This window comes from Propithecus coquereli, unplaced genomic scaffold (genome assembly GCF_000956105.1).
Source record: "Propithecus coquereli isolate 6110/MARCELLA unplaced genomic scaffold, Pcoq_1.0 Scaffold123, whole genome shotgun sequence".
Lineage (NCBI taxonomy): Eukaryota > Metazoa > Chordata > Mammalia > Primates > Indriidae > Propithecus > Propithecus coquereli.
The window spans coordinates 1110935-1123878 of record NW_012136414.1 but is presented as its reverse complement, the minus strand read 5'-3'; the positions used below and the strand labels follow the sequence as shown (position 1 = coordinate 1123878).

General features: G+C 34.9%; 1 pseudogene; it reads right to left on the bottom strand.

Moving 5' to 3' along the window:
- Window positions 1–211: 211 nt before the first annotated feature.
- The window catches only part of LOC105804980, a 22615-nt pseudogene continuing 9882 nt past the window's right edge, over window positions 212–12944 (bottom strand).

The window sequence follows — 12944 nt, the reverse complement described above, 5'->3', positions numbered from 1 at the left end:
TCTGTTGTGTGTTTCTCAGGTTTCCTCAAGGTATTGTGTGTCGTACTTCAGGTCCTGGTCAGCCATTGTATAATACACCTTCAATTAATTTAGGAGTTTAGAAGCTAACGGCCTCATTGCAAATCCCTTGACATTTTAAACCAAGCCAAATAAAGCAAGCAGGAGAGTATTTTACATGAATTCTCCAAACAGAGAGGGTTATCAAGTTCATTTACGTGTTTACCAAGGCCGCCAGCCATCCTGACTTGTTTGGTCGAGGGCTGTTTTTATATGAACTGAGCTCTGTTTCTGATGGTCTGTTGGCAGTAAAACAGCATGAAATCTCACTCATCATTATTACTTACTCAGTGGACCTGTTTTCCATCAGTAAAGTTTCGTATTTAATCAGAGTTTGGGGTGCATCATTTCTAACCACGTATAAGGTGCTAGAGGCAACAAAAATCATTAAAATTTGGCTCCTGGTATAATGATGAGGTGCATGCATGGGGTGGAAGTTGTAAAGGACTATAAAACTGTTAAATTTGGTGTGTGGGAGGAAGAAATTATTTGTAAAACCCATAAACTTCTTTAGCCAAAATATCTATTACATGCTAAATGGCGCTAATGAGCTGTTCTAAAAAATCAGGTCTCGAAAGAATGTATTTGCATCTCTTGCTGTGTAAGTGAACATTACAAAGAGGAACCGCTGGTTTCCTTTACTATTTCTGAAGGAAAAAACAAACAACCTTAGCACTACACATCTGATGCCTAGGCCACATTCTTTTAAAAAAAGATATTATTTTTAGAAACTGTGACCTCAAAAGCAAGAATTGCTCATGAGCTTTTGCATTGAGATTTTCCAAATCATTTTGTTATTTTTTACAATTATGATGATTAAACAATATGAATTCTCAAAGGAGTAATGTGTTTAAATATTAACAAGAACTTTAAATAGAAACACTTTCAGCATACTAATGCATATAAGCAAAGCATACCAGTAAACTATGTGATAGTTTAGGGAAATTTACGAAAGAAAAAAACCAACATTTTATTTGTATCAATATATATATCTGTATCCATATCTCCACATCTGTATCAATATTTATATAACCATATTTGTCTGAGAAGCAATGAAAATCAGCTCATTATCAATAATAAACATCTTATAAATGCATATGAAATGACCAGATAGGAAAATGGAATAAAAATCCTTTATCACCATAAAGCTACATTTCCAGTCATTCACTTTAATGTGTTGCTTTGAACAGCATTTGTACAAATTGTGATGTTAGTAAAAGATAGGGTTTGATGAGATACGAGACTACAGAGAGCTTGGCTCCTAGATTAGACTCAATATTTTCTTGGTAAAATTTAATCCACTCATCCAATTCCATTAGTAGGTCAGCACCAGTGCAATTGTAAATCACACAGCTACTGCTACTTATGTCAAGTGGATAAGGAGAACTCAGGTGTGTCTCAGTAAACTGATTCCAGATCTCCAGAGGTGGAAGGCTCAGTCATTCAATCTCTATTAGGTAAAGAATCCAAGCAGGAATCATAATACCAAGCCAATCTGTTAATTAGCAGAAAAAATTTTAGGAAAGATTTTAAAATTTAATTTAATTAAATTAAATATTCCTATTAAAATTGGGAATGATGGATGGAAAGTCCAGCATGAGGAAGTAACCGCTTGAGCTAATGTTGACCCCTCACAATTCACAATTGCAAAGATGCGGAAACAACCCAAGTGTCCATCAATACATGAGTGGATTAGTAACATGTGGTATATGTATACCATGGGGTACTATTCAGCTTTAAGAAACAATGGTGATATAGCACCTCTTGTATACTCCTGGATAGAGCTGGAATGCATTCCACTAAGTGAGGTATCCCAAGAATGGAAAGACAAGCACCACATGTACTCACCATCAAATTGGTATTAACTGATCGATGCATAAGTGCACATATAAGAATAACATCTATTGGATGTCGGGCAGGGAGGAGGAGAGAGGGGGAAGGAGGAGACGGGTATATGCATACACAAAGAGTGCAATGCGCACCATCCGAGGGATGGACACACTTGAAACTCGGACTTGGGGGGGCAGGAGGGAAGGGCAACATATGTAACCTAAACATCTGTACCCCCATAATATGCTGAAATAAAAAAAAAAGAAAAAAAAATTGGGAATGGTGACAAATAAGACATTTTTTGTGTGGATAGTTTGGCTTTTACTAAATTCTGATGTGAAAGAGCTTTCCACCAATTGGTATATGGCTTTGCTGAGTTGCTCACAGAGAATAACTGAAAACCATATAAGCCTGTTTTGAAAATCTGTTCCCTAAATCTTTAAAAATAGATTCAGATTTTGATGCCTTCCTTATTTTATACTCGACCTAATTAACTAACCTAATAATATAACAGTTAGAACTAAATCTTATATTCTGGACTTCGGCCTGAAAATTTTTATCTATTTGACCCAAATATAGTGAGTAACTAGTAAGTGCCAAGAACTCTGGCTGCTAGGTGCTGGGGTTATTGTGATACACAAGGCAGACACATTCTTTGTCCATTTTGAGCCTATAGGTCAAAGGCAAGACTTCTGGTAGGAAAACCTTCTAAGTTGAAATCCAAAGGATGAGCTGGAATTAATCATGTGAACAACTGAGAGGTATGAGTATTTCATCAGGGCACAATATGGAAGAACAGACTTGGAGGGTTCTTGGTAATTCCAAAGAACTGGAGAAAGGTCTATGCAGTTGGGGTTGAATTTGTTGGGGAAGAAGTTAGAGATCAGGTGATAAACGCAAGCTGGGCTTTCTCTGATTATAAACACATTGTTAAACCAGGTCCAGGAGTTTGAAATTTTTCAAAGGATAGGGAGATGCTATCAAGAAACTGTAAACCATCAAAAGCATAATTATAGAAAGATTATGTTGCAATGTAGAAAATAGATTGGAAGGAAACAGGGGACATAACTAGGAAAGTGGGTGGAAATTTGGATTTAGGTGAAAGTTGATAGTAGTCTGGATTAGGAAAGTGGCAGCGGAGGTGAAGATGAGTGGATGTGTGTGTGCGGGGGTGATGGTAGCCGTGATTGATGATGTACACAAGGCAACGAATTGGGCAATGGAGTAGAATCTCCTGGTTCAGGGATTGCAGGAGGACACCAGACTAATAGGAGAAGATGATGGGTACATGTTTAGACAAGTTGATTTTGAGATGCCTGTGGGATAGATGGGTTGTGTGCAATTAAATAAAGAGGTCTGGAGCTCAGGACAAAGTTTAGGGTCGTAAATATAGATTTATGACTTATCGGTGTATATACATGGTTTTCAAAGCCACAGGAGCGTTGAGATGATCTAAGGGCAGAGTATATGCAGGGAGAAGAAGGAAAAGTTTAGGCAACAACCATCAATTCCTCTCTGTGACTCAACCTCCTCTTTCATCATACACCTCTCCCGTAGGGATGCTGAGAAGATTCACAAAATATGGCAAACTACAATGCTTTAAATTATTTAGAAGAAAAATTAAGAGAATACAGAAAGGGAGAGGTATTATATTAAAGGACAGGGATTTGGATTACACATGTAACAACAGAATGGTTCAAGATAATTTTTCTAATAAGGACTTTGGTTAAACTGTGATTCCTATCCCATTAAAATATCGGTATGAACTTGAAGGAGTAATTAATTCTATGTCTCTGCTAGAGACACACTAGAAATGTTTTGGAACTGCTAATTGGTCTCTGATGTGCCCTTATGATCCTCAATAAACTAAAGATAATATTTTCAGTGTTTGCTACAGTTTTTCTTTTAATTTATTTCAATAGATTTAAGGGGTACATACAGTTTTTTTGAAATATGGATGAATTGTAAAAAGGTGAAGTCAGGGCTTTTAGTGTACCTGCCACCTGAATAGTGTACATTGTACACCACAGGAAGTTTTTCATCCCTTACATGCTTCCACCCACCCCCTTCTGAGTCTCCGATGTCCATTATACCACTCTGTATGACCATGCATAGGGTTTGTTACAGTTTGATTTACAACATCTGTAAGAGCAGTCTAAGAGGTCATCTGTAAGATTTCCTAAAGTACTCATTCATTCATTCATTCATTCATTCTTCTCTATCATTTTAAAGACACTTTTGAATATTTTATTGTAGATTTAAACTAACACCACTAATAGCCGCATTGTTCTTCAACTCTGAAATAGTGTTTTTCCTTTGCAATAGCTTGCCAGTTTATAGAAAACATATCAAGGACCCTGTGGTTTGGAGAAGCCTAAAGATCTTTTATTCTTAGGAAATAGATCTATAAACACTTAATAAATTAATGTTTGCAATGACAATGGAGCATATGCCATACAAATGATCACCAAGCCCTGCCTAGCACAGTGAATGCATTTAGAGTGTAATTTATCTACTTTACTTTAAAGAAGTTATTATACAAATAGCTGCCATGTAGACATTAGCAAATGTTACCAGAGAAAGATTTCTGCTACACTCAGAATTTATACAATCAGGTCGGGTGTGGTGACTCAAGCTTTTAATCCTAGCACTCTGGGAGGCTAAGGCGGGAGTATCATTTGAGCTCAGGAGTTTGAGATCAGCCTGATCAAGAGCAAGGCCCTGTCTCTAGTGAAAATAGAAAGAAATTAGCTGGACAACTAAAAATTCATAGAAAAAATTAGCCAGGTCCCAGCTACTCCAGAAGCTGAGACAGAAGGATTGCTTGAGCCCAGGAGTTTGAGGTTGCTGTGAGCTAGGCTGATGCCATGGAACTCTAGCTCAGGCAACAGAGTGAGACTCTGTCTCAAAAAAAAAAAAAAAAGAAAGAAAAGAAAAGAAAAGAAAAAGGAATTTAGACAATCAGTTCTGAGTGAATTCGTTTTACCAACAGAGAAGATTCTCCCTGCCAATCAAGCTAGAGGAAGACAGTGAACAGGGTTTGGCTTCTATTGAAGTGAAAATCTTTTGGAAGCCTCATTATTATCCTCTTTTGTGATCTTTTTGATCATTTTGTTTTTGTAATGTAACATTTCTTACCTCGAAATGGAGTAGTCTCTTCCTGTTTTTCTACTCTTCTTTTTAGAACTTCTCATCAGTTCTGGGGCATGAAAAGATAAAACTGTCAGGGAAATGGTAAATGGGTCATGGGTATAATGGGAAATTATTTTGTGTCTTTCTTCAGGGTTTAGAGACAAAATAAAATTGCCTTGGACAAGTCACTTGGCATGATATTCATTGGCCTATGACTCAGCAGGGGTCACTTGACCTTTGGTAGGACCCCCTCCAAAGCCTACTTGTGCCAGCTACTCACTCACATGGTCATGGGGGACAACTGGTAACTTCCAAACTGCCACCTCAGAGATTCCCATGAGTTGAAAGAAAAAAACTAAACATATCCTATCAATCAAAGCATTTAGGGATAAGGGACAGAAATTTTGTTGGAAATGAATTCAGGTCTATTGCAAAAACATCCCTCGATTCATTTTGGTCTTCTTTATCTTAAAGAAAGTTTTTTGCTTTGTTTTGTTTCTTGGTATACGTTCTATTAGGTTTCTTTGAAATATTTGTTTATGCTTGGAATTGATGTAGAATAAATTTAAGCACTACAGAAGAAATTGAATATAGTCTGTAAGGGATAGAATGGATGCCAAAAATTACCCACAGCTGATTTTATATTTGTACAGAGATGTGAATGTTTTAGGTAAAAGCTCAGGAGAATATATTTTTTTATAGAATATGATTTTTTTTCAGGAGACATCAGAAAACTTTCCTGGACAATAGTCACTCTATTACTCACTGCTTTTCTTAGTTGAAATGATAAAAGCTTTTGAAGAAAAATAGGAAAATAAAGTGAAAACAGAGAAAAATGTCTAATCAAATGGGCATGCCAGAAATGATTTTCTACTTACTTCACTCACGTGTGAAAAAGAAGTGTCTAATGTTTGGTAACTAAGTGAAATGAAGAAATAATTGAGTGTTATGATAGAACGGTGGGGTACGGAAAAGGGCAGACTGATGCAGACCTTTGGAGCCAAGGCAATCATAACAAACATGAGGAGAAAGCAGTGGGTCTGTGTTAGGATTTGAAGGTGGGTTAACATCACAGTGCTATGTGCTTCCTTAGACAGCCAAGTGTGTCTTCATGGAGAAGAGTTTCAGCTTGGGAGGAAGGGGTGGATTTTTGAAGATAGGGGCTAGATGTTCTGGGTGAGAAAAAGCATGATACATGTTGTATAAATGGCATAGAGGAAAAGAATATGTATTACTGGAATAACAAGTCCTCCCTGGAAAACGTTAAGAGATATTTTTAATTGTACATATTAAGTGGTTTTGGTGGAATGTTGTAATTCTGAGAACATCTATTCATTCACCCTAGTTTAAAAATATAAGGGAGGGTGTCTTCACTGATGTCTCTCCTTCACATCCTACTTACATATCTGAGTCCTATCCATTTTTTTCTAGGTAAGATCTCTCAAATCTATCATTATTCGATCTCCACTGTCACACTCTTTGCTTGAAATATTAAATACTTTATCCTTTCTGTTAAGATTCGAATTTTTTGCTTGGTGTAAAGTTCATGATCTTTTACCTCTTATTAATTAATCTTACTTCTCACCTACTTCCAATTTGTACTCTTCTTCCTTATAACAATACAAATCCACATGCATTTCTCCATATTCTCCTTCTATCTGGAATGCTCTTCTACTTCCTTTGGTATATTTTATTAATAATTCAATTGTGTTTCCCTTCCTGTGAAGCCTTTTCTGACCCTTTAATCTGAATTAGACATCCTTGCCATATACTTCCATTATGGGAAATATCAATTTCCTGTTGATTTTTTACCTCCCCTATTATATTTAGAATATCTTGATAGCCGGGTCTATGTCCTTTATCTATGAAATTCTTACACCTACCACGTAAGGTAGGCCTTCAATAACTTATGTATGGAATAAATGAAGTCATAACAACAACACTTATGTGGAAAATTGATTTTTTTAAAATTGAAGTTTTGATCACTCTACTGTAAGATGTTTTTACATCTTGATTATCAAAGGTCATGGTGTTGATAGCACATTTCCTATGCTATTGCAATCAAGAGGACACTCAAGTGTTGCAAGTTTAATGAAAGAGGCTAGATTACAGTTATGCATATTTCCTTGGAACTGTCCTTGCCCCAGAGCTAGTACAAGAGAAACGTTACCTCTATCTTCCTTCCCTGAGTGATGGTAAGTGGTGCCCGAAATATGGAATGAAAACGTAGTCGTTTTCTTATATACTGTACAGGCTTTTGTTGGAATCTTGAAAGACATAAGACAAATCTGGTAAAAATAATACTAAAAATTAATATTGATTACAAAGGCATGGTTTATAGCAATGATTATAAAAAAGTTAGCTGTATTTTTACCGTGTGTGTATATGAGTGTGTATGTAAACACACACATATAATGCTGTGAAATGCATTATTCTAAATCAAATTTTGTTGTAGGGATGAAGTATTCCCCTCCTTTTCACTTATCCATCTAAAGATTCCATTAAGCCCTTCCTTTGAAACTTTAGTACTGAAAAACATAGTTGAAAAATATTGATTTAAAGAAAGACTGTGACTATACAAGATATGTCAAATGTAATCAAATTATTTTCTTATCCTTACATTCTATAGATTTTATAATAGATAAATGATAGAATATGTAGATTTTGCTTTGTAAAATCTAGGCACAGATTGTAGAAAATATGATCCCCTGTAAAATGTTCAATTTTCTATAACAGTGTAAAAATTCCACTTTATATAATGGGAAGAAAAAAAATAGTAATTTCTGCCAAAAGTAAATAAAGTTATCATGTGCATTTTATTTATGTGCAATATAATTAGATTCTTAATTCTAACTATATGTATTAAGTCATGGTATTTTGAATTATAAATTTGAACGAAAAGTCTGGGAACATCTCACTTCAATGTACTTTACATATATTATATAAGAATATTATTCATAATCTAACTCCATTTATTCATAGAAATATAGAATAATTGGGCCTGCCAGATTCTTTGTCATAGCTCACCTACTGGTTCCCTTGGGCATGATTTTGAATTCCTTTATCAACTATGTCTCCTTTTTCTGGTAAAACTGAAATTTTCTGATGCTTCTCTGAAAGCACACTGCCCAGAATGGACACAGATTTCAGCAATGATCTGAGCTGAGTAGGGAGGGATTTACAGCTTCCTCATTTCAGATGTCATATTAGATTGACAAAGCCCAAGATTACTTCAGCTTCATCAGAAACAACTGACTTGGTTAAAACAAATGCCCAAGTTTAAAACGAAATCTACTTATATTACCTCAGGTATGAGAAATAAATTGGTTTCCTCTTAAAATCAGTTTAGTTTAAAAGGTAAAAAAAAAATCCTTTGAATCTGTCATAAATATTTATTATAATTATGACTAAACATGCATTCCCAGAATTTGAGGTGATGTGCAAGGAAACAATCAGGGGAAAAGGCAGGCTCCTGCACTATTTTCAGAATTAAAACATATATAAGGAATATTTGATGTTTATTGATAATACGGGTGGAAAAAACTAAAATGTCACTCCGAGTGTTTTTACTTTTAGCTGGAATCATATCAACTCAATGGTAATGCTGCTCACATTATGCTGTTCAGAGGTCACATATGTACAAATGCACATATATGTATATATGCAATATATATTTGCTTAATAAACATGGGGAATAAATGAATTATCTTTTAATAAATGCATTGTATATGTTGCAAAAATTCCAGTAGAAATATTCTGGAATTGGTATCTTTAAGAGGGAGAAAATCTAAAAATATGAGTATGTCTTAAGAAGATTTAATAAAGCTCGTGGTTGTAAATTACAACCCTGATTGTTACAATTTCAAAGAGTATTCCTCACCCACTGTGGCTGACAGACCATGGGCTGGAGGAATCACCCATACAATTTATTACTTCTGTGGCTATTTGCCTATGAGCATGGTCAAGTTTTTCTTTGAGATTCTCTCACATAGATAAACCTCTTCTGTATGTACCACCTCGAACACCCCTAGGAAGCCCTCTTCTTAGGTTTTTTTACACATTTATAAACAAACATTGTGGTCAATGCCATGAAAGGATAGCAATTTTCTTTCAGTTGTCTCAAAAAATTACTTGCTATTTTACCCCAATTTAGTCAGAAAGACTAAAAAAAAAAAATCTATGATATGTAATTTAAATTTCAGGTAAAGCAAGTGCAGAAAACTTTGTGAGTTTTCAGTCTGGAAGCTTCTTTAGCTTCTCCTGGTGCTTCCGAGTTCTCATCAAGCTTTGGCGTTTCTTGGTTTCAGGATGTGCGTTCAGCAATTCTGGCCACCAGAGAGTTTCCTTGCTCAGGGCTCCTGCCTCCTCTGGTTAGGAGCCACAACATCTGCAATTCTGTTTTCTTCATCATACTGGAGTGTACTGATTATTATTCTTTGTCCTTTTGGTATCAGAACAACATGCTGAAAAAATAGCCAAGTTATTTTTCATTTTGTGTATATGTCATTATTCACACAGAAACGATTTATTTCTACTGGGAATAGCATAGATATTTTGAAATATTTTTCCTGCTATTTTATCATTAATTACTTGCATCCCTATTTTTAATATTATGGCAATATGAAAGGTCTTAAATATGAGCTTTTTATTGTATATTTGTGAATATCTTTATGGAGTAACCAGCAATGTGTATTATTAAAAACACTGAGGGGTAATCAAAGGAAATCTTACCTTAACAAATTGGAGTTCTTTTCTAACTAAAAAAATTCAAATACATTTTGTTAGAGAAAATAATCTCAAAAGTTTTCATCCTGTGAATTACAGACGCCTGCAAGCTACTCCTCTGAAAGCATAGTTTGGCAAAACTTCCTTTTGGTTGAGAGGAAGCACCATTCATAACCATTTCAAGTTGTGGCAAGTGAAGGGAAAAGTTAATGACGGAAATTGAGGCCAGGGGACAAAAAGTGATAACTGCAGACGGAGTCCATAGGGTAGCACAAGACCTTAATCGATACTACCAAGATTTAACTTTCCCCCTTCTCCAAACTATAAAGAATGGAACCAAATCAATCAATTTAAAAATAAACCTTATCTTTTGAGATGTTACAGTAGAGCAAACTAAAATAAAATACATTCATTAAACAAAAGTCTTGGGATTCTATTTTGAGATTTGTAAGTCATCTTCATATCTTGAATTTTATGTTAAATCTCTACAAGTTTGTGAGGTATTTGGTATTTGCTCCTATCTATGTAATAATATAGAGTGCAAGCATAGTGCAGCCGCCAGGTACATGTTAAGAATCGAAGGCTATTCCTTGAGAGAGCAAAGAGTTGCAAATTGAAACTGCCTGTACTTGATATATATATGAAAATGATTTATTTTTTTTTCAGTCAAGAAAGTCAGTTTTTAGGTTTTGGATGGTTTGACTTGATCAAGGCAGATCCAGATTTCACTACCACTTCTGATTCTAGTAACTCTGCATGCTTTGATTGCAATTTAATTGCCAAAGAAATAGTATCTGCATTTTAAATTCACTTTATTTATACCATTTACCTATTTACCTGTTGTCCCAGAAGTGTTTATTTCCTATCATCGGACAGCTGATGTCTCTGTATTCAAGATGCAGATTGTGGTGTGGTTAGAATTAGGACTTAGCATCAGTGATTTCTGATTTAGCTATGTTAATATACTGGAACTTTGTGGCAGTTTTAAAGAAAATCCAGAAATGCATAATATATTCAAGTATTATATTTTGTTTCTTCTTTCCTCCTTGGTCGTTTTGGAGAGTTACTATGGAGAGTTACTTCGTAGACATTTCTCTTCATTCTCCTTTGAAGCTCGAACCATTTTATATAAGTTCAGAGACAATTGCATTGGCTGCCTTCATTTCATTTTTTGGACCTGATTTCCTCTTGATTATAAATTTGTCACTGGGGAATCCTTTTCTTCCTTTAGGCCAAACAGCTGTGTTTTATTTTATTTTTCTTTTCTTTCCTTTCTTTTTTTTTCCACTAAGGAGGTCAAGTTCCTTTGGGGGAAAAGCTTCAGTTCGTCATGTTCTTTTCTTTTATATCAGCATGTACAACAACAAAATACAAATTACTTTTGGGCTGAAAGTTGCTGTAGTAAATTCAGTAGTATTCATTTAAATACCTTTGTGTTTTCCAAATGGTAGCACCACTTTCAACCCTTCAAGAGAGGGTTAACAACTTATTATAAGAGTTAACAACTTATTATAGCTAATTTAGTTTCATCTGAAAATATAGAAAATACATTCTTAGCTATGCATTAGTGGGTTGTCGAAAAGAATGACATTTGTTTAGCTTTTGTTCCTATTTTGCTGTGCTTTCACATGCCCTTTATGAATACCTAGGTCTGCTTAACACAAATCATTAATCAAAAGCCTATTTCAGATATTGCTGATATTTTGGCATTATCTATTCTATTTGTATGGTGTTCAATATTTTTGAATGAAATGAATTTATATCTCTGGTCTTGAGAACCATTGGGCTCTCTTGGGATGAAACTATGTAGTCAGAATTAGTGACTGGCAACATAGATTCCGTGCAATCGCAGAGGACTGTTAAAAATCAGTAAAATAAATATTAGTTTATTTTTAACTTGATGAAGAAGACATAAAATAGTGAAACACATAGAAGCATATCATATCTTTTGAAAGTTAGGATATCAGTCAAGCCTGAGAGATCTTACCTCCTTTCTCTTTATAAAAGGAAATAGGACAAATATAATCTTCACTGATAATCAATCTATTTATTTGCTCTTCCTTCCCTCCCTTCAAAGAATTTGATATATAAATTAATTCGGGTTACTGAGATATATATTATAGAAAATCAAATAGATTCAGTTGTTCATTGGGTGGGAAAACACATTTTTGTCTTCTGTAGCTTTATAATCATACCTTTAGATTTGCTTATGGGCTGAGAAATCCAAGAGTGTTTGTTATATGAAAGGCCTTGCGTTTTTCCTATTTAATTTTTGCTCTTTCTAAAGCCCCAGAGATCTAGATAGTTACTACTTACAAAAGTTTGTGATTCAAGAATTGTGAGGAGTGATGGGACAATGGCAACATATGTATTTATCACCTCTGTCTCTCCTCTAAAGTATAGGCTAAGAGAGAACTTGCATTAATGACTGAAACCATGGAAATTACTCAATTGCTGGTAACTTTGAGGAATTTTGGGCAGACACTGAGTTTGTGAAACCAGGCTAAAGAAAAGCACTTGAAGCCAGTATGCTAATTTGATATTGCATCACAGGTGACAGTAACAAACCAAGCCATTTCAGCAGTGGTGTTTGTGAGTCAGGAGGGATTCTTTATCAAGTTGGAAAGTGGTAGCCCAATCAACTGGGCTAAGAGTCATGGTGGCAGGAAATATTACAAGAGATGGAACAGGGATTATAGAAAAAACAGTCAAGAGAGTGGCTCCAGTGAATTCCCATCACAAGATAAATTTGATCTTAGATGTGACAAGGCTATTCCTACATCAGGAAAGGTAACTGTTGATGCATTGGAACCTGGCATTGTACCTCACAAATTGAGCAAACAAATGCACAGATTAAAACTAAAGAGAAATGATTAGATAAAAAACATAAACTTTCCATCTGGAATTACCCATATTTCCAATACCTTCTCTTCTCTCATAAGATATATAAATATATATATGATGATCACATGCACAGAGCAAGAGTTTGAGTTTACCAGAAATCAGCAAAAGAAAACTAAAAGAGATGAAATAGATAAAAACATAGATTTATTTTTGTAGGAGGTTTGTAAGAGCTTATTAGTCATATCTCACCCTACCTACCCTTGATTTCTTAACTAATTGAAATAGGTGCAAGAGCCAATTGGGGGTTGAAATATAGCATTAAGTTATTTCTTTTTTTTTTTTTTTTTTTTTTGAGA